At 43.6% G+C, this 19,026-nt stretch overlaps 1 non-coding gene across 1 annotated transcript; it reads right to left on the reverse strand.

Annotated features, from left to right (window-relative positions):
* Positions 1-12,680: 12,680 nt before the first annotated feature.
* Positions 12,681-12,786, reverse strand: LOC123633674. The gene has a single exon (XR_006733700.1). It is a non-coding gene; the product is annotated as a U6 spliceosomal RNA (small nuclear RNA).
* Between the last annotated feature and the right edge of the window lie 6,240 nt (positions 12,787-19,026).

Here is a 19,026-nt window from a genome sequence, read left to right on the forward strand (position 1 = left end):
ATTTTCTTTTTTGGTGTCCTCTTCCCAGTGTGTGAAATATGAAGATTATTCTCAACTTTTCCCTCTTCCCTATTCTCCACAACCAGTCAGCCACCAGGTCCTGCCAACTTGACCTCAACACCTATTGGCACCTTCCTCTCTTCCTTAGCCCCATTATTTCTACCCCATGAAAGTGTCCTACATTGTCTTACTAAAACTATTACAATAGCCCCTAACCAATTTCCTGCCTTCAGAATGTTCCCCTTACAATGCAACTTCTCACTGAGTCAGCTACTTCCCTGCTAAAAACTCAACACACCCGGTTATCTATGGGTAATGACCTTTCCCAAGCTAGCCTCTGCACTGCCATTGCCAGTCCTACCATGTTCCATAGCACACTTAGGGCTCCCAGCATACCAGGCTGCTTCATGCCCCAGGGCCTTTGCACGTGCTATTTGCATAGACATGGATGTCTGTCCTCTTTGTTCCCTTTTTGAGTTTCTGTTCAGCACAGAACTTAACTCAGAAGTCACATCCTTATATAAAGCACCCTCCAATCCCTACCCCAAAAGTTAAACCCTTCATCCAGACCATCACCGTGTTTTGTACTATTCCTTGAATTTTATAGCTGCCACACTATATCATAGTGGTCTATTAATAGTTTTCTCTCTTCCACCATCCCAAAATCTTCCTACAACCTTCCTTATTGTAGCATCTGGAACAGTACCAAGTACATAATAATCGTTCAAAAAGTTTACCTAATGAATGGAATCTTAGTATCCCTTCCTTTCCCTTATAATAAGGAGGCTTCATGGATCTGTCATGAGTAACATCTTAATGCAAATAAGCTCGTTTTACAGAATTTTGAACAAAATTGCTAACATAAAATGTACAAAATCTTCAGATTGAAGATTTCCATTTGGGATGTATCCTTTTCGATATTAGTACCCCCTGGTGAATTGCATTCGCCTAGTTCTGCAAAGCAACGTACATCTTCAACCCTAAGGAAGTTCTAAGAATAAGGAATTTGATGACTCCCTCAGAAAATCTTACACTCTGATAAATGGCCTGATAAAAGAAAGGAGTAAGAGATATGAAGACAAGCAGTAGACTCCAAGAAGATACTATAAAACTGTGGAAGCCCCGCATAAAGTATCCTAAATCCCTTCCCTAGTGGGGTGCTGTACTTACTGGCAAGAACACAAGTGTCAGAGATGAGAGGACTGAAGTCAAGTCTCTGCTTCTTGTGTAGCTCTGTGACCACAAGCAAGTCGCATAACTTCTTTCCTCATTTAAAATGAAGGATTTGGACCAAATTATTTCAAAGTTCTATTAAATTCCATAACTCCATGGGTCTGAGCCCATGACAATGATTGCTAAATCTGCCTATGCACCAGCATCACGTGGGAGGCTTTCTAAATCCACAGCTGTCCAGGCCTCTGTCTCAGAGATCATGATTCCACTGATGTGAAGAGAAGTCTGGGAATTTCACAGTTTTAGAAGCCCCTTAAAGGTGGTTCTGACTCAAAGCCCAGTTTGGGAGCTTAGACATCATATCAAAACTTCATCTGCTATCTTTTCTCAGCTACATCTACCACCTACAGAACAATGTTTTCCGGTGGGAATATATCTCCAATTTCACAATAACGGCTAAAAGAAATATAGAATTCACTTTACATAAAGTCACCTTAGGGGCACTTTGCTGGAACATATCGATTGCTCGAATATGGAAATTACCTATACAGTCTTGTATTTCAGTATCTGTATGATCACCATTTTAAACATGTAATTTGGTACAATCTTGAGCAAAATACTTTGCATATAAACCAATCTTAGTTTTTGTTAATGAAAATGATGGGAAAAAATTATTTCATGTAGGGACATTTACAGCCACCACCCAGGAACATGCCTACATTGTAGAGGAAGGTAGATATTTGTGGTGTAAACCAAGAGCGGGATTGAAATGTACCATCTACATGTAGATAAACAGCTTCCCTTGAGGAAGTTTTGTAGCAGACACCGTACTCGCCTACCTGCCCTCAACGTCGTCTTTACCAGTAGGGCCACCCAGTTTCCAGGCGGTGAATCATGAGGAGTCTAAGCTAATCTTGACAATTCTATGTCCCATTATAAGATACTAATTTTCATGGCCCTCTTGCAGCTGGGAATAGCCACAGGATCCGCCACTGGACAATGAGACTCCATCGATGCACTCGTGGGAAATGACTTTTCCCTCCTTGATAAAAAAAGAGGACCCTTTTTGTCATCCACTTCCCTGCTTCCTTCCTTAAACGCAGAGGGCTACCATTTGGTGACCAGGAGGCGCTATGCATGAGGCCCACAAGCCTGTATCCAAGATGGCAGAGCAGAAAATGGAAAAGAACCTGGACCTCAGTGGCATTCAGGAGCCACAGCTCCAACCACAGAACTCTAATGACAGACTTCTTGTCATATCAGACATTTAAGAATCTTTATTGGTCAAACCACTGGGAACCTTGTTTCCTATTACCTGTGGCAAAAATACATCCTAACCAAATCTATTTCTAGTTAGGGTTAAGTATAACCCACAGGAGGTAACTAGGCATATTTGGGATCAGAGTTCCATACCAGACAGTAAGGAAATATCTGTCACCAAGGAAGAGGCATTTTAAGAACTGCATGAAGAATGAGCAAAGGATGGAAGGAAGGAGGTGGGGGCAGTGATAGCTTTTGTAGAGAAAGCTGAAAAGTAAGGGAAAAGAATAAAAGGGCTTTGAGTTTATCATCTGACACCCTAGGAGGAGAATCTTTACAATGGAAATGTATATGGATCTTTTTCCCAAAAATCTAAATCAAAAAACTGCCATAGTCACCAAAACGTGGTGAATTGCATTAGCCTGGTTCTGTAAAGCAATGTACATCTTCCACTTTTATTGCTCTTATTCACTCCCCACCTTGAAGTCTCTGTGATCGTGTGTCCCAACCACTCCACCCCTGAAGACGCTGCATTTCAAGTCATATGAAGTTGTTCTGGCACCGAGGTGGGCTCTTGGCCGTGGGCACCTTAGGCTCTTTGACTTCAGTGGTGCTGTCTACCAGCCAGCCTCTTGAGTCCCCTGGGATTCGGGAAGCCACATTAGAGTAAGAGTCTCTCATCTGGAACTGGTTTCTGGAAAACATCAAGAAATGCAACACACATGCTATCTCCCGTCTCTCACACGCTCTCATTCTCTAACACTTAAGGAAACTAAAAAGAACCCATTGGTGTATAGCATATTGGCACATCAAAGTCCACAAAGGAAAATATTTGAATTTTTTCCATCTGTTTTCCTCTCCTGTTCTTTATACTTCTCAATGAGAAGAAAGGTAGAGCTTACATTTTATGTCAACACAAAAGGCCTCCGTTTGTGTGCATTACTTATTAAAGTATTCAGCGATTCAATGTCAAGGTATGTATTATACATACTTTTTTTTCTAGGCCATTATCAGCTTTCTTACAACACTATTATTCTTCAGCCCAGCTAATGCTTCTGTCAAAGATTTAGCAACAAGCATGGAAAATGTCAAACAGTAGGAAAGAAACCTAGCTGTTTCCACAACGGCACAAAAAGCCTGAGTTGTCTTTTATGGAAAAACAGCATAATTCCTCTATGAACGCCAGTGGATGTTTTATCAGGGGATAGGGTAGTGGAATGCTTTATTTGTTTTTCTCTGCACATCTGAGTCCATCTCCTCTGAATAAGTTTCCTTTCTTCTCTTACCAATATACTTAATAAAACAGGGCCTACGTTGTTATCATTTCACCCTCTCCCCAGGAGGTCTCTGGCTTAGAAAGTGGCGGAAACCAGCCAAGAGAGTCAGCTCTGTTCTGTCTGCAGAGCAGTGTGATAAGATTTAAGGAGCAGTAAAAGGCTCCTCTGGAGAAAAATATTTTTCCAACCTGCTTACCAGAGTGTCTGAAATTACAACCCTTCTGCTTTAAGGCATAGAGAGCCTCCATTAAAATGCAAATATGTTAGGTGAGTTATTTTATCAAACTATCACATCTTAGCTTGAATTAGTTTATGGTCTAATCCAAAATTCTGAAGTGATGGGACACAGGACCGTTAAGTTTGGAAGTGAGCAAAGATGATACAAAGGTTTAGGATTTAAAAATGTGTAACTAAGGAGCAGACCCAGGTGGGAGAACAGAATATAATAGTCTGATGGCACCAAAAGTGAGGTCTGGAGTTAATACTCACAAGCAATTGCTCTCAACAATCCTGGCTGAGCAACAAGCTGGGCCATGTGGTAGAGAAGTTGTCATCCTTACACTTCAAAGATAAATTCAAGGGCCTGGCATCGTGGCACAAGCTTGCAATCCTAGCACTTTGGGAGGCCAAGGCAGGAGGATTACTTGAGGCCAGGAGTTCAAGACCAGCCTGAGCAAGAGCGAGACCCCATCTCTACATAAAATAGAAAAATTAGCCAGGCATAGTGTAGTCCCAGCTACTCAAGAGGCCAAGGCAGGAGGATCACTTGAACCCAGGAGTTGGAGGCTGCAGTGAGCTATGATGGTATCACTGCACTCTAGCCTGAGTGACAGAGCAAGACTCTGTCTCCAAAAAAAAAAAAAAGATAAATTCAAGGAAGAGTCAATACACAAGCAGCTTCCTTTCTCCCTCTCCAGCAGTTTCAGAGGTGGCGTGGATCCTGTGGTAGATCCACTGTTGTTCTCTAATATTTCTGTTTCTCCTCCCTTCCCACCCCCTTGAAGGTGATCGTAGCCACATGACTGACTCCAGCCAATGAAATGCAAGCACAAATGGCGCATACACTTCCAGGAGGAAGTGTGTAAGAGCTGGCACATGACTCCCCATGCTCTCTTCTGCTGCCACCGTGAACTCTGAAGCATGGTGAAGCTGAAAGAAAAATACTACAAGGTCAAAGCAACCAACAATGGTGGACCCAGAGAACATCTACCTGGACAGCTCCTCAAACCTTCAGATGGCTGTAACTGAGCAGGAATAAACTTCCGTTGTGTTAGGCCACTGATATTTTAGTGCTATTACTTTAGCATAACTTCGCCTATCCTGGCTGCTTCATACCCCGTAAATAGCACCTCAGGAAAATCTCTATTAGAAAACACTCATCACTCAAGAAATACTCACTGTACCAGTAAGAGCAAAGAAAAGTCCCTGAACTCATGCAGGTCACATTCTAGTCAAGGAAGAAATAAGTTTGTTAGGGATAGGTTTGGTTAAGTATAACAGAAAACCGAAATAATGCCATTTAAGCAAATTAGAGGTCTAAGTTCCCCTCACATAACATAAATCTGGGGATTGACAGTCCCAAACTCATAAGGTAACTCTATGATGACATCAGGAACCCAACTTCTCCTGTCTTTCTGATCTACCATCCTTAGCATATGACTTGTATCTTTCAGAGCACCTCATATTCCAAAACGGCTGCCACAGCTCCATTCATTTTATCTACATTGTAGCAAGGAGAAAGAGAAAGAGAGAAAGGCAAAAGGTGATGCCACCCAGCTGAGTCAGGCCGCCTTAAAGAGCTTCCTGAAGCCTTCCAGGGCTGGGGAACCTGCAGCCTCGGGGCCACATGTGGCCTTCTGGATCCTTGAGTGTGGCCTTTTGATTGAATCCAATTTGTTCTGTGAAGTTACCACAAAGAAAATTGGGTTCTATTAGTAAACAAGAGAGAAGAATAAATATTGGGTAGGCATTCAACCATCTCCACCATTATAGGTAAACAAATAAGGGTTTTAGATGGTGATAAATACTTTGGCGGAAAAAAGTATAATTCAAAAATGAAGAAGGAGCACCTTCATCTAAGGGGTGGAGGAAAGACCTTTCCCAGCAGGTGGCACTGGGGTGACAAGGCCCCCATGGGAAGATCTGGGAAAGGGCGCCCGGGCAGAGGGAACGATGAATGCCAAGGCCTGAAGCAGGAACGAGCTTGGCGTAAACAAGGAACAGAAAGTCCCCCAGAGACCTGGAGGGAGTGAGGGAGAAAGAACACAGTGGGAGATGAGGGCAGAGAGGCAGGGAGGAACCGGGTCACCGAGGGCCCTGGGGACGTCAGGAGCTTGAATTTCATTTCAAGGGGGCTGAGAAGCCAGTGAGAGGCTGAGGGGTAAGCCACGAGGGACATCATCGGATTTCTGTCATTGCGATGCTGTTGGGAAGTGGTCTGCAGGGGGATAAGAATGGTGACCAGTTAGGAGGCCGCTTCAGCCATCCAGACACGAGCCCATGGCACTGGACCTGCGGTAGGATGGACGGGCAGTGCTAAGCGTGCAGCGACAGTGGGCAGTCATGCATTTTCCGTAGGTCCCGTTGGCCTTAATGGGTGACTTTTTCCACCAAAGTTTGGCTATCATCTGCAGACTTACAGAAAGCTCAGAGAAAGTTGGTTTTTTTTTAAGAATTGGAGTCTTCCTAAGAAAGCATGACTGATTGGAGCTGGGGGAGGCTAGGAAGGAAGGTTGCTGGAGACTTTGGCTGACAAGTCACTGACATGAAGAACCCTGGACTCTAAGCCAGACGAGGAGGGAAGCAATAGAAGATGGAGGCTGGAGGGTGACGCCCCACCCTAGAGTCGCCACTTCTTTCCCACCTGTAGTTAATGCTTCGTTTCCACCTTTCTGTCCAGCTGCTGCAGATGGACTCATGGCTAGACCATCTGCCTGGCACCTGTCTCTCAGATCCCCCTTTGCCCCATCCCCTGCTGCCCACGGTTGGTCCTTCCCCTTCTCACTCAACTCAGCTCTAAGCCTGGGCTGCCGAGTGCCTGGGAACAAATAGCAAACTCTATTAATACTTACACAGTCCAGCGGGTAAGCATAAGGGCTGAAGGTGGACTGTGGGTTCAAATCGAAGCTCCTCCACCTTCCAGCTGTATCCTCGTGAACAATACTTAACCTTTGTGTGCCCCAACTTCTTCATCTGTAAAATTAGGATATTGGGAAGACCTACCTCGTCGGCTATTGTGAAAATCAGAAGAGTATCTAGCACACAGTAAAGCTCTCAAGTTATTCACCATTATTGTGTTATTATCATCTTTCTGCATTACTCAGATTGAATCTCACTCCCTCCTAAAACCTCTCTCCCCACCCCAGCCTTCATTTATCTCCTTTCTCTAACTCATTTTATACTTACTATTCATAACACATAATCTTCATCTTACAACATGCTGCCCTGTTCTCTAATTGTTGGAATCACTCAATTTGGCACTTGAATCTACGCTAATTACTGTATGCTAATATATAAAATCACGCCTTGCCCTAATTCTTCATGTATGTGCCTTAGCTCTTCTCTCCAACCATACCAGGAGTTGCCCGTAAGCCTATTGTATGCTGCTTTCACACCTTCACAACACACAGCACAGTGCTAGACATATAATGGGACCTGCTGAATACAGATGCTCCTCAACTATCACGGGGCTGCGTCCAGACAAACCTATCGTAAGTTGAAAACACTGTAAGTTGAAAATGCATTTAATATACCTAACCTACCAAACCTCATAGCCTGGCCTACCCCACCTTAAAGGTGCTCAGAACACTTACATTAATTGCCCTACAGCTAGGCACAATCAGCTAACACAAAGTCTATTTTATAATAAAGTGTTTGAATCCTGTACACAGATGAGTGTTTTATAGACACGATGGGACGCAAAAACACAAAACACAATATCCAAAAAGTGCCAGCAGCACAGAACCCTGAGTATTGGCTGTTTACACCGAGATCGCCTGTCTGCCTAGGGAGCTGTGGCTGGCCAGCCTCACAGGAGAATATCCGACCACACGTCACCAGCCTGGGAAAAGATCAGAAGTCAAAATCTGAAGCATGATTTCAGCTTGAATGGGTATCGCTTTTGCACCACCGTAAAGTTGAGAAATCATTAGTCAAACCATCGTAAGTCAGAGACCATCTGTACTGGGGTACTGAAACAGGGCCTTTCATTTAAGGACTCCAGAAGTCCTGTGCTTTAGGGCAGGGGTCCCTAGCCTTTTTGGCACCATGGATGGTTTCATGGAAGACAATTTTTCCAAGGACGAGTGGGGGGAGGTGGAGCTCAGGGTGATGCGTATGATGGAGAGCAGCTGTAAATACAGATGAAGCTTCACTCACTCACCTCCTGCTGTATGTCTCCCCCTTCCCTAAATTTCATGGAGGACAATTTTTCCACAGGCGGGGTTGGTGGGGGTGAGGGGTAGCAGAGCTCTGCTCCCTAACAGGCCACAGACCCATACCGGTCTGCGGCCCAGGGGTGGGGACCGCAGCTTTAGGGGACTAAATGAAAGTGGGGAATGTTTCAGAAATGGAACTTACTTACATAAATCTCCAAGTGAATCAACCGTTCTCTGGGGAGGGCCTATGCTATCCTGGGGAGAATGCTGTCATACATTTTCTTCTTGAAGGTCTCTACAATTCTTTCAAGAGCTAGATTGACTCATCCAAGACTAAAAACCACAATCCTCAGACCTCCCAGGGTCAGCTGAGGGCTCGCGAGCCCTGAAAGCTAGTGAGCTCTTCCTGACCATTAGCCCAGGGCCTCCCGGCTATAGGAAGACAAACGCTAAGCAGAACTTGGAGCCTGCTGAGGACCTGCCCTACCCCAAAGCCACTCCATGGCTTTGGGGGCCACCTAAGCTGAAGAAACAGCCACACACAGCACCACAAAGAACTTCTGCAACGGACAGCAGTACAGCTTGCCCGTCCCCACAGCGTGCTACAGATCCTTTTAACACGGTTAATTCCTCCCAGAGGTGGTGTGGAATGGGGATTCAGAGCACCAAATCTGCAGCCAGACTGCCAGAATCCAGCCATAGCTCTGCAGCACGTGGCTACGGGACTCTGAGTTCCTGCAACCTCCCTGTGCCTCACTGTCATCTGGAAAGTGAGAGCTGTAATAGCCCCCGATGCTTACGGTTTTTAAGAGGATTAAGAGGCTTTAAGATTTTATAGTGCTCAGGACAGTGTATGGCTGTAAGCATTATGCAAATGTTTGTTGAATAATTTTTATTGTATTTATTCACCAATAAGTGTGTGTGTGTGTGTGTGTGTCTGTGTGTTTTCTGAACATTTCTAGGAAAGTGTATTTCTAAGAAATTTCTAGGAACTGGGAAAGTAAAAATGAAAGAGACACAGTCTTTTCCTTTGAGGAACTCAAAGTCCATATTAATAGACGGGTTTTTAACAGCTCTAGTAGAGGTATCGACAAAGTGCTGGGGGAACACATGGGGGATGGCTAGTAACTCTGCCCACGGGTGACAGGAAAGGCTACGTGGAGCTAACATCCTTAACTGAGTAGGATTCAAGGTGCAAGTGGAGGTAAGTTACAGCAGTGGTCCTCCACCTCCCCTCGAATTTTTTTTGTTTGTTTTGTTTTGAGACGGGGTCTCGCTCTGTTGCCTAGTACAGCGGCATCACCATAGCTCCCTGCAACCTCCAACTCCTGGGCCCGAGGGATCCTCCTGCCTCAGCCTCCTGAGTAGCTGGGGCTACAGGTGTGCATCACTGTGCCCAGCTAATTTGTTCTATTTTTAGTAGAGATGTGGTCTCGCTCTTGCTCAGGCTGGTCTCAAACTCCTGACCTCAAGCGATCCTCCTGCCTTGGCCTCCCAGAGTGCTAGGATTATAGGTGTGAGCAAGAGCTGAAGTTTTGTGATTCTGAAAACAGGCTAAAAGCTTCTTCTGATTCAGTAGATCTGGGTGGGACCCAAGAGTCTGCCTTTCTAACAAGCTCTCAGGTGATGCTGATGCTGACACTGCTCCAGGGATCCCACTTTGAGAACTGCTGCCTTGCAGGATTCGGGCGAAAGAAGCACATGCATAGCTTCTGGAGCATGAAAACAACTGGTCTTCTCAGGGCAGCGAGGGTAGCTGTGCATGGTTGGATCAGACAGCACGGGTAGAACTTGCCGAAAGATGACATGGGAAGAGTCAAGGAGCTGAGGGTGGATCCTGAACACGGGGAGGACCTTTGGGAGTTTATGGCCTTGAGTAACATGATCCGACTTGTATTTCCAGAACTGTCGCTCTGGTGTCAGTGTGGAGAATGGGGTGTGACAGAGGGAGGCTAGAGGAGAGGAGACCAGCTCCAAGACTGTTCTTAGAGGCCAGAGGAGAAATAATGAGACCAGTGCTGGTGCAGGTGCAGCGGAGGCATGAAGACACGAACAGAGAAACGAGGGCACAGAGGTAGGCAGTTCTGTGGCAGCCTACACAGGATGTGAGGGAGAAGGAACGGCCAAGGGTGGCTCCAAGCCGGCCAGCTCTGATGCCTGGGTGGAGGGGTCCTATCAACGCAGAGAGCAAAACAGATTTGGGGAGAAGAGAACAACAGAAATTCAATTTACAATAATTTTGAGGCATCCTTGATATCCAGTAAGCAGCTAGAAAAATATAGGGCCAGAGCTGAGCAAAGAAGCCAAGACCAGAGATAAAGATGGGGCACCCCTGCACCCGGGTCCGGGTTAGAATCCAGATGTGGATAAGATGGCGCAAGACACAACTGATTGAGGGAAGAACCAGGACAAAAACTTGACTTAAGGCCAGGCGCATCCCAGCACTCTGGGAGGCTGAGGCGGGTGGACGTTTGAGCTCAGGAGTTCGAGACCAGCCTGAGCAAGAGCGAGACCCTGTCTCTACTAAAAATAGAAAGAAATTATCTGGACAACTAAAAATATACAGAATAAATTAGCCGGGCACAGTGGCACATGCCTGTAGTCCCAGCTACTCAGGAGGCTGAGGCAGGAGGATCCCTTGAGCCCAGGAGTTTGAGGTTGCTGTGAGCTTGGCTGATGCCACGGCACTCACTCTAGCCCAGGCAACAGAGTGAGACTCTGTCTCAAAAAAAAAAAAAAAACTTGACTTAACCCTTTTTAAATGGCTCAGCCGTTCAAAAGAAGAGAGAAGGGTGAATAAGGGAGGAAGGAGTCCAGAAGCTACAGCCCAGCAGGACTTAGCAAAGGTTTCCACAGTACCCGAGTGCTAGCTCTGTCACCTGTGTACGCTATGGTTTGAATATGTCCCCTCCAAAATTCATGTGTTGAAAACTTAATCCCTGATGCGATAGTGTTTACAGACGGGTCTTCTGGGAAGCGTTTAGGTCATGAGGGCTCCACCCTCATGAATGGATTAAAGCCGCTATAAAAAGGCCTCTCAGGAGTTGGTTTGCCTTCTCGTGCCCTCCGCCTCCTGCCGGTGAGGACACGGCAAGAAGGCCCACACCAGACGCTGGTGCCTTGATCTTGGACTTCCCAGCCTCCACAGCTGTGAGAAATAAATTTCTGTTCTTTATAAATTACCGAGACGGTGGTATTCCGTTACAGCAGCACAGACAGATTAAGACACTGTCACAAACCCAAACCCTCGCAACCTAACCTGCATTTAAGGGGGGTGTCTGCTGGGCATTGTCTGTCCTCAGGCCCATAGGCTGCCCTTCCCTGTTCTGCTTCTGTCACAGGGGACTCATCCCTGCAAATTACATTTCTCAGGCTCCCTTGCCAATTGGCTTCCGGTGGATTTCCACCAGAGAGAGGCGCTGGCAGGACACTAAGGGGAGGGGAGCTCTCCTTTCTCATCCCCTGCGCCATCTCTGCCTTCTGTGGCTCCTGGATCCCACCAGGCACCCCAGCTCCCGGCATGGGGTGGCATTCCCTCTGTCTCAGCCTCTCCAGCTGTGTGTGGGTGGGAGCAGCAGTTGCTGCTGTTGCTCATCTCTGCGATGACTGATGACTCACCAGCTTGTTGGCTTTTAGCTCTTCCAGTATCTGACAACTAGTTCCCCGAATTCGAATTTCTTCCATTGAACTAGCTGGTGTGGGCTGTGCTGTGGTCCTCGCTGGTCCCTGATAGATAAAAATACAATGATAATGCATTAGTTTCTCTGCCCACCATTTGCTTCAGGCATTAGAATCTTATTCGGCCTGGGATTATCCAAACTGATATAAACAGAGCCTCTCATTTAAGAGTTAAGCAGAAGAGTAATTTTAAAAGAGGTGGTATTTACAGATAAAAGCTGAAATAAATATATTGTAAAACATAAGGCAGGAGAATGATGAATTAGTTCAAATGCTGGTTTTTTGATAAGACTGCTAAAATAAAAAATCTCTGACAGATATAATTAAGGAAACGTTTTTAATTATAAATGACAAAGGAGATAGGACAATTTACAGAAAACAGATTTTTTCCCCCAAAATCCAAAGAGAATGCAATGTGCACTTATAGGTTAATAAACTGAAATTTTCAGTGAAATGAATAATTTCTGGAAAGATATAGATTACTAAAAATAATTCAAGAAATATAAATCTAAACAGAATAATAACTAAGAAAGAAATTGAGAAAACCATCCAGTAACAACCAAAAAAATGCAGTTAGTCCTAATGTTTCCCCCAGGACAGTTTTTATGCTTTTAAGAAACAGATAATGTCCATGTTGCGTGAAACTCGCAGAGCGCAAAAAGAAATGAGCATCTCCATGTCCATTAAGCAAGCGGAACTTCTCCCTAAACCTGATAAAGATAAAACACACAAAAAGAAAATTATAGGCATGGATCACATACGAATATAGACAGGAAAAGCTTTAAAAAAATTCTCACCTCTGAAAAGGAACATGTTTTACTGTGCTCCTTCAAATCTTTAGAGGGATGATAAAGGTTTTTTTGGAGGGGGGAGAGGGGTTGTAACAGCTTTACTGAGATATAATTCTTCTACCATAAAACATATGGGACACTCCATGAATTTGTGTCATCCTTAACACAAGGGCCATGCTAATCTTCTCTGTATTGTTCCAACTTCGGTATATGTGCTCCTAATGCAAGCACAAAGGATGATAACTTTATAAGTTAAATTGAAAGAAATCACAAATGATGGACCGTAACAAGCACGTGTCAAAATGTTCAGCTTCTCTTGTGATCAAAGAAATGCCCACTCAAACGACACTGTAGCACCTTACAACCACTACGTTAGAATTGTAGAAGTTATCTGATATTACAATACTGTGGTAAAACCAGTCAACTCACACACTGTTGGTAGCCATATAAACTGGTATCACCTCTTGGCAATATACATCAGGAATCATTTTAAAATTCCATAATGTCCCTCTATCCTAAGGAATTTTAAAGATTAAAAAAAACAAAGTTACATGAGATGTTCATTGCAATGTCATTCTAACAACCAAAAGAAATAAATATATAGAAGACACTCTACCTCCAATAACAGGGGAATTATAAAGGGTTATAAATTATTGTTCATAATTATAATAGGAATTAGTTTATTAAGCACCTTCATATACATTGCCCCTTTAGGTCTGCAACAGTCCCATGAGGTAGGTAGGAATTACTGAGACTTAGAAAAATTAAGTTACTTGCACAAAATCACACAACCAATGACCCTTGAACACCTGCTACCAAATCCCATGTTCCATGCCTTCTCCATGCTAAAGGGACGTTTATGAATATCTCATCTAAACCTCAGTTTCCTCATCTGTAAAATGGGGCTAATAAGAGCACCTAAAGAGTGGTTATGAGGATTAAATGGAGTCTTTCAACAGTCGTGAAGCTCTTAGCACAGTACCGGGCATGCAGCCAGTTCTCAGTAAATTAAGAATAATGATAGTCCGGGCAGGGTGGCTCATGCTTGTAATCCTAGCACTTTGGGAGGCCAAGGTGGGAAGATCACTTGAGGCCAGGAGTTCAAGACCAGCCTAGGCAATAGTGAGACCCCCATCTCTACAAATTAAAAAAAAGTTAGCCGTGCATGGTGGTGCACACCTGTAGTCCCAGCTGCTTGGGAGGGTGGCTTGAGCCCACGGGTTTGAAGTTGCAGTGATCTATGATGATGCCACTGCACTCTACCGGGGCAACAGAGTTAGGCTCTGTCTCAAAATAAATACATAAATAAAATAATGATAATACAAAGTTGTATCACTTCAAATGGAGCAAGAAATAATGAAAATGGTCACTGTGTAAACACATCAAGGGTATAAATCATTTTTCCTTTTGGAATTATTTTGTTTTTAGTACAACAAGCAGAAATCTGGTGGGAAACAAAATTTAAATATACCCTAATCTACTCAAATGAATTGGCACATTTTGGGGAGCCTAATTTTAAATCCGTGATCTAAGATATTTGACATCCCAAACTCAGCATACATGGCCCCCAGGGACACCATGTGTGTGTGGAACCAGCCAGCTGACAGTACTGCTTCACCTGCCTAAGGAACCAGAGGCATTTATTGGCCTCAATAATACACTAGTGTAGTCATTCAGTCTTCCTTAAAGATGAATTCTTTTTCTTAAACCCAAGACTCAGAAGCCAATTGCTGGGTAGATAAGAAATGGATGCAAATGGAGACCTAACGAATAGCAACATTCTAGGGAAGCTTCTTTGACCTGCAGGACCAAGGAGAATACAGTTACTCCTCCCTTTTGTCCCATGGCCAGAACCTACCACGAAGGGCAGGAAAGAGTTAGCATTGTCCCCAGATTTGTTTAAATCTACAAATAGGGAATAATGCAAACCACCAGGGGACAGGCTTCGGGTAATGATGGAACGACCTGGAAGCATCCTTAGGCTTTTTCTCCCTAAAAGCCAGAGAGGCTGGAAAACCTCACCCACTCCAAAGCCAAGGGTGGAAAGTTACTCCACTCTCATCTCCTGCCTTGTCACAGGCTTGTGAAGGGCAAACTGGAATATGTGTAGTGGAGACACAGAACTGTAGCTGATCCAAGCTGAGCTTGAGCATTGAACAACTGCCTACATGACTCAGAACTTGCGCAGTTAGTATAATTGCTCCAGTAAAAGAAGGGACAAGTTCAGCACAGGATATAAATTCAGAAGAGAAATATCGAAGGATGACACAGAACCTAGCATGACCAGAGGCTGAATCACACTGAGCTTAGACTCATGTTCAAATACCTACTCCACTGGTGGTGTCAGATCAGCATCCCGAATATAGCAGGTCAAATGCTGAGCTCTGAACCTTTGCCCTCACCTGCTCTGCCTATGGTCTGCCCACCTCGGCTAAGGACAGCACCATCCTTCCAGACCTTCAGCTGGAGTCTCTTAGCCTCCCCTCTTTGTCGCATCTCACATCCAATCCATCAAAAAATCCTTTCAGCCCTATTTCCGAAATATACCCAAATCCCCTTTCTTCTCATCACCCCCACTACCACCTCGGTCCAAGCTATCACCATCTCTTGCCTGTCTTCTTGTCATCACCTCCTAACTGGTCTCCTTCTTCACATCCTTGCACTCCCTTCTCAACACAGTGGCCAGAGGGACCCTTTTAAACCTAAGCGAGACAACACCATAAAAGAACAAATCCATATAAGAGCTAATAAATTGGACTTTATCAAAATTAAAATCTACTCTTCAAAAGATGCCATTAAAATAACAAAAAGACAAGCCACACACTGGGAGAGAATATTTGCAAAGCATGTATCTGACAAAGGACCTATATCCAAAATGAATTTTAAAAACCCTCAAAATTTAATACTAAGAAAATAAGCAATCCAAATTCTAAAAATGGGCAGACAATTTGAACAGACAGTTCACCAAAGAAGAGATATGGATGGCAAATAAGCAGATGAAAAGATGCTCAACATGAATAATCATTAGGGAAATGCAAATTAAAAATAAAATAAGATACCACTACTCATCTATTAGAAATACAAAAGTGAAAACAACTGATTATACTATATTTTGGCAAGGATGTGGAGGAACTGGATTCTCATACTGGTCGTGGGAATATAAAGCAATATGATCACATTGGAAAATAGTTTGGCAATGTCAAAAAGTTAAGCGTATACCCGCCATATGATCCAGCCATTCCACTCCTAGGTATTTACCACAGAGAATAGCAAGCATATGTCTGTACAAAGACTAGTATATGGATGTTCATAGGAGCTTCATTTTAAGTAACCAAAACTAAAAATAACCCAAGCATCCAGATAAATTAGGTAAACAAATTAACATATCCATCCATGCAATGAAATACTACTTGGCAATAAAAAGGAATGAACCTTTTTTTTTGAAACAGGGTCTTGCTCTATTGCCCAGGCTGGAGGGCAGTGGTATGATCACAGCTCACTGCAACCTCAAACTCCCGGCCTCAGGTGATCTTTCCACCTTGGCTTCCCAAAGTAGGAATGAACTATTGATACAACATGGATGAATCTCAAAATAATTATACTGTGGGGGCCAGGTGTGGTGGCTCATGCCTGTAATCCTTGCACTTTGGGAGGCCGAGGCAGGAGGATTGCTTGAGGTCAGGAGTTCAAGACCAGCCTGAGCAAGAGCGAAATCCCATCTCTACTAAAAATAGAAAAAATTTTCTGGGCAAATAAAAATAGAAACAAAAAAAAATTAGCCGGGCATGGTGGCAAGTACCTGTAGCACCAGCTACTCGGGGGGATGAGGCAGGAGGATCACTGGAGCCCAGGAGTTTGAGGTTGCTGTGAGCTAGGGTGATGCCACTGCACTCTAACCTGGGCAACAGAGCAAGACTCTGTCTCCAAAAAAAAGAAAGAAAAAAAAAAGAAAGAAAATAATTATGCTGTGGGAAAGAGACCAGACCAAAGAAAGAAAGAGAGAGAGAGAGAGTAGATACCGTATGATTCCATTTATATAGAATTCTGAAAAAAAATAATCTATAATGACAGAAAGCAGATCAATGGATATATGGGGACAAGTGACAAAGGAGGAGGAAGACAGAAGCAGGAAGGTGAGATCCGAAAGAGGCGCAAGGGAATGTTGGGGAGTGCTGGATGTGTTCACTGTGTTGATTGTGACAATGGTCACAGGTGTGTATATATGTCAAAATTTATCAAATAGCCACAGGTAACAAAAGTAGATAAATTGGACTACATCAACATTAAAAACATCTGTGCATCAAAGAATCCAATGAATAGTAAAAGGCAACCTACTGAATTGGAGAAAATATTTAGAAATAATATATATCTAATAAGGGGTTAATATTCAGAATATAAGAAGAATTCATACATCTCAACAACAACAGAAAATGAATGACCCGATGAAAAAATGTGCAAAGGACTTGAATAGGCACTTCTACAAAGAAGATATTCAACGGCAGACGAGCACATTAAAAGATACTCATGCTCGACATCACTAATCATTAGGGAAATGCAAATCAAAACCACAATGAGATACCACCCACACCCATTAGGATAGCTACTATGAAGGACAGAAAAGAAAAGAAAGAAAATAACAAGTGTTAGCCAGGATGTGGAGAAATTGGAAACCTTGTGCCTCTTGGTGGGAATGTAAAATGGCACAGCTACTATAGAAAGCAGCATGGCAGCTCCTCAGAAACTAAGAATTAGCATGTGATCCAGCAATTCCATTTCTGGGTATATACCCAAAAGAATTGAAAGTAGGGTCTCTAAGAGATATCTATTCACACACATTCAGAGCAGCGTTATTCACAATTGCCAGAAGGTGTAAGCAACCCCAATGTCCATGGCAGATGAATGAATTAAAAAAAATGTGGTTCTGTGCACGTGCATGTGTGTATGTATTGCAATGAAAGGAAAATTCTAGCACATGCTACAACATAGATGAACCTTGAGCACATTACGCTGCATGAAATAAGCCAGTCACAAAAAGACAAATACCAAATGATTCCACTTATGTGAGATATCTAGAGTAGCCAAAATCATAGAGACAGAGAGTAGAAGGGTGGTTGCCCAGGGCTGGGAGGAGAGAATGGGGCGTTGTTTAATGGGAACAGAGCCTCTGTGTTGTAAGAGCTCTGAAGATTTGTCATACAGCAATGTGAATGGTCTTAACAGTAATGAACCATACACTTGAAAGTGGCCAGGACAGTAACCAAATTGCACACTTTAAATGTATATAGTCTAAGAGGGCGGTGGAAGAACTTTTGAAGGTGAGGGATAAGTGTACGGCATTGATAATGATGACAGTTTGATGGTCTCACAAGTGTGTACTTATCTCCAAACACATCAAATCATGTACATTAAATATCTACAGCTTTAAAATAAATAAATATCATTTACCTTAGTCACTCTTACCTCAATAAGGCTGTTTTTAAATTTTTTTAATTCCGTATTTAAAAACTAAGTGGCACCATATTCCTCCTCTACTCTAAACTTTAACACATTGACTGCTACACTAGAAAAAAGTTTTTTTTCCTTGGGGCCACAGTGTTTTATTACAAAAATAGAATAAAAACTTCACAAACAAAATGATCCTTTCTAATTTAATGAAAAATTTGTGATTTTTTATTGTTTTCTGTGCTCGAGTCATATGCAATGCAGCCCACGTTTTTAGAATTCAATTGTCAATATTAATTGTAACAGTAAGAACATCAACAAGTAAGATTTTCATGAACCAACTGCAGGGTTTTGCTTCACAAGGCCCCGGGCTCAAAACTAGCGTGAGTTAAGTACAACTCACGTGGCAGTTAATATGTTAAACTTTCTGTGGGCTTCGCATTCCACTCAGAGCAAAAGCCAAAGTCCTTGGAATGACCTACAAGGTGGTGCATGATCTGGTCCTGAAGCCAAGGTCTCCTGTTTCCCGTTTCCCTCCCCCTCCCCCATGCCAGGCCAGCCACACTGGCTTCGTGCAGTCTCTGCAACCCCCAGACACGCTCCTGGGGCATTTGCACGTGCTGTTCTGCCCTTCGCTTCTGCCTGGGAAGCTTGTCCCCCAGGTAACTTCATGGCTCACGTCCTCACCTCTTTCAAGTCTTTATTCAAATGTCACCCTCTCAGTGGGGGCCTTCCCTGCCGTGGTATTTAGAACGGAAACACTTCCCGGCCCTGGAAGTCTCCATCCTCTTTCAGTCATCATTAATATGCTGTATTTTACTTACTTATTTTGTCTGTGTCTCTCCCCACTAGAACTGAGCTCAGAAAAACAAGGATTGTTTTATTCTCTTTGTTCATTGATTATATCCCCCCAACAACTGGTGCAGTCCTGGCACAGAGTGGGTGCTCAATAAATATGTGTTGAATAAGTGAATAAAGAAATGAAGGAAGGAACATTATTTGACCTTGACAACCAAGTATAGGGATCCT

The sequence above is a fragment of the Lemur catta genome, chromosome 2 (genome assembly GCF_020740605.2).
Source record: "Lemur catta isolate mLemCat1 chromosome 2, mLemCat1.pri, whole genome shotgun sequence".
Classification (NCBI taxonomy): domain Eukaryota; kingdom Metazoa; phylum Chordata; class Mammalia; order Primates; family Lemuridae; genus Lemur; species Lemur catta.